The sequence below is a fragment of the Salvelinus sp. IW2-2015 genome, unplaced genomic scaffold, assembly GCF_002910315.2.
Source record: "Salvelinus sp. IW2-2015 unplaced genomic scaffold, ASM291031v2 Un_scaffold1013, whole genome shotgun sequence".
Classification (NCBI taxonomy): Eukaryota; Metazoa; Chordata; class Actinopteri; order Salmoniformes; family Salmonidae; genus Salvelinus; species Salvelinus sp. IW2-2015.
The window spans coordinates 222,667-226,888 of record NW_019942687.1 but is presented as its reverse complement, the minus strand read 5'-3'; positions in this window follow the sequence as shown (position 1 = coordinate 226,888).

The window sequence follows — 4,222 nt, the reverse complement described above, 5'->3', positions numbered from 1 at the left end:
TCAACAGCTGACACACCTACTCATTTCAGGGTTTTTCTTTATTTTTACTATTTTCTACATTGTAGAATAATAGTGAAGACATCAACTATGAAATAACACATATGGAATCATGTAGTAACCAAAAAAGTGTTAAAGAAATCAAAATATATTTTAGGTTCTTCAAAGTAGCCACCCTTTGCCTTGATGTTAGCTTTGCACACTCTTGGCATTCTCTCAACCAGCTTCATGAGGTAGTCACCTGGAATGCATTTCTATTATCAGGTGTGATTGGCAAAAGTTAATTTGTGGAATTTCTTTCCTTCTTAATGCATTTGAGCCAATCAGTTGTGTTGTGACAAGGTAGGGTTAGTATACAGAAGATAGCCCTATTTGGTAAAACACCATATTATGGCAAGAACAGATCAAATAAGCAAAGAGAAACGACAGTCCATCATTACTTTCAGACAAAGTCTGTCAATCCGGAAAATTTCAAGAACTTTGAAAGTTTCTTCAAGTGCAGTCGCAAAAAACATCAAGCGCTTTGATGAAACTGGCTCTCATGAGGACCGCCACAGGAATGGAAGACCCAGAGTTACCTCTGCTGAAGAGGATAAGTTCATTAGAGTTAACTGCACCTCGGATTGCAGCCCAAATAAATGCTTCACAGAGTTCAAGTAACAGACACATCTCACATCTCAACAACTGTTCAGAGGAGACTGTGTGAATCAGGCCTTCATTGTCAAATTGCTGCAAAGAAACCATAACTAAAGGACACCAATAAGAAGAAGAGACTTGCTTGGGCAAAGAACATGAGCAATGGACATTAGACCGGTGGAAATCTGTCCTTTGGTTTGAGGAGTTAAAATGTTAGATTTTTGGTTCCAACCGTCGTGTATTTGTGAGGCGCAGAGTAGGTGAACGGATGATGTCCGCATGGAGGAGGAGGTTTGATGGTGTAGGGGTGCTTTGCCGGTGACACTGTCTGTGATTTATTTAGAATTCAAGGGAAACTTAACCAGCATGGCTACCACAGCATTCTGCAGCGATGCGCCATCCCATCTGTTTTGCACTTAATGGGACTATCATTTGTTTTTCAATAGGACAATGATCCAACACACCTCCAGGCTGTGTAAGGGCTGTTTGACCAAGAAGGAGAGTGCTGCATCAGATGACCTGGCCCCCACAATCACCCGACCTCGACCTAATTGAGATGGTTTGGAATGAGTTGGACCGCAGAGTGAAGAAAAAGCAGCCAACAAGTGCTCAGCATATGTTGGAACTCATTCAAGACTATTGAACAAGCGTTCCAAGTGAAACTGGTTGAGAGAATGCCAAGAGTGTGCAAAGCTGTCATCAAGGCAAAGGGTGGCTACTTTGAAGAATCTCAAATATAAAATATATTTAGATTTGTTTAACACTTTTTTAGTTTACTACATGATTCCATATGTGTTATTTCATAGTTTTGATGTCTTCATTATTATTCTACAATGTAGAAAATAGAAAAAATAAAGAAAAACCCATGAATGGTGTCCAAACTTTTGACTGGTACTGTATATATAAAAAATTAAAGCATTGCATTTGGGAAAAGTAATTCGCTACAGCCTAAACTGAATCTAAATCTTATAATAAATTATATGCCAATTGAATAAATTGAAGAGACTAAACTGCTTGGAGTAACACTAGATCGTAAACTGACATGGACAAAACATGTTGATGGGTAGAGTTCTATCCATTGATAAAGCGCTACTTTTCTTCCTTGACTTGACAATCAACTAAAGTCCTACAGACCTTCGTTTTATCACACCTGGACTACTGACCAGTTTTTATTTTTTTATTAACCTTTATTTAACTAGGCAAGCCAGTTAAGAACACATTCTTATTTACAATGATGGCCTAGGAACAGTGGGTTAACTGCCTTATTCAGGAGCAGAATGACAGATTTTTACCTTGTCAGCTCTGGGATTCAATCAACCAACCTTTCGGTCACTGGCCCAACGCTCTAACCACTAGGCTACCAGCCACCCCACAGTTAACGGTCAAGTGCCATGAAGAACAGAGCAGAACTTCCTGGCCCTTAAATGTACACTGAGGGCTAATATCAATAACATGCATGTCAGTCTCTCCTGGCTCAAAGTAGAGGAGAGATTTACTGCATCGCTGCATCGCTACTTGCAATCTTCTGTAGAGTTCTGTCATATTATCCAGGTCTGTGCCCAAACAATTTGATCTTCTACTTCTAAAAATCCACCTTTTCAGAAGCAAGTCTCTCACCGTTGTCGCTTGCTATAGACCACCTTCTGCCCCCAGCTGTGCCCTGGACACCATATGTGAATTGATTGCCCCCCATCTATCTTCAGAGCTCGTGCTGTTAGGTGACCTAAGCTGGGACATGCTTAACACCCCAGCCATCCTACAATCTAAGTTTGATGCTCTCAATCTCACAGAAATTATCAATGAACCTACCAGGTACAACCCCAAATCCGTAAACACGGGCACCCTCATAGATATCATCCTAACCAACATGCCCTCCAAATACACCTCTGCTGTCTTCAACCAGGATCTCAGCGATCACTGCCTTATTGCTTGCGTCCGTAATGGGTCTGTGGTCAAACGACCACCCCTCATCACTGTCAAACGCTCCCTAAAACACTTCAGAGATCAGGCCTTTCTAATTGACCTGGCGCGGGTATCCTGGAAGGATATTGCCCTCATTCCGTCAGTAGAAGATGCCTGGTTATTCTTTAAAATTGCTTTCCTTACAATCTTAAAAAATATTGCCCCATTCAAAAAAGGTAGAACCAGGAACAGATATAGCCCATGGTGCACTCCAGACCTGACTGCCCTTGACCAGAACAAAAACATCCTGTGGTGTACTGCATTAGACTCCAATAGCCCCCGCGATATGTAACTTTTCAGGGAAGTTAGGAACAATATACACAGGAAGTTAGGAAAGCAAAGGCTAGCTTTTTCAAACAGAAATTTGCATCCTGCAGCACAAACTCCCAAAAGTTCTGGGACACTGTAAAGTCCATGGAGAATAAGAGCACCTCCTCCCAGCTGCCCACTGCACTGAGGCTAGGAAACACTGTCACCACCGAATAATCCACGATAATTGAGAATTTCAATAAGCATTTTTCTACGGCTGGCCATGCTTTCTACCTGACCACCACTACCCCGGTCAACAGCTTTGCACCCCCCACAGCAACTTGCCCAAGCCTCCCCATTTCTCCTTCACCCAAATCCAGATAGCTGATGTTCTGAAATAGCTGCAAAATCTGGACCCCTACAAATCAGCAGGACTAAACAATCTGGACCCTCTCTTTCTAAAATTATCAGCTGAAATTGTTGCAACCCCTATTACTAGCCTGTTCAAACTCTCTTTCGTATCATCTGAGATCCCCAACGATTGGAAAGCTGCCGCGGTCATCCCCCTCTTCAAAGGGGGAGACACTCTAGACCCAAACTGCTACAGACCTATATCTATCCTACCCTGCCTTTCTAAGGTCTTCGAAAGCCAAGTTAACAAACAGATCACCAACCATTTCGAATCCCACCGTACCTTCTCCGCTATGCAATCTGGTTTCCGAGCTGGTCATGGGTGCACCTCAGCCACGCTCAAGGTCCTAAACGATATCATAACCTCCATCGATAAGAGACAATACTGTGCAGCCGTCTTCATCGACCTGGCTAAGGCTTTCGACTCTGTCAATCACCACATTCTTATCGGCAGACTCAAAAGCCTTGGTTTCTCATATGACTGGCTCGCCTGGTTCACCAACTACTTCTCAGACAGAGTTCAGTGTGTCAAATCGCAGGGCCTGTTGTCCGGACCTCTGGCAGTCTCTATGGGGGTGCCACAGGGTTCAATTCTCGGGCTGACTTTTTTCTCTGTATACATCAATGATGTTGCTCTTGCTGCTGGTGATTCTCTGATCCACCTCTACGCAGGCGATACCATTCTGTATACTTCTGGCCCTTCTTTGGACCCTGTGTTAACTAACCTCCAGACGAGCTTCAATGCCATACAACTCCCCTTCTGTGGCCTCCAACTGCTCTTAAATGGAAGCAAAACTAAATGCATGCTTTTTAACCGATCCTACCAACACCTGCCCGCCCGCCCAGCATCACTACTCTGGACGGTTCTGACTTAGAATATTTGGACATCTACAAATGCCTAGGTGTCTGGTTAGACTGTGACCTCTCCTTCCAGACTCACATTATGCATCTCCAATCCAAAATTAAC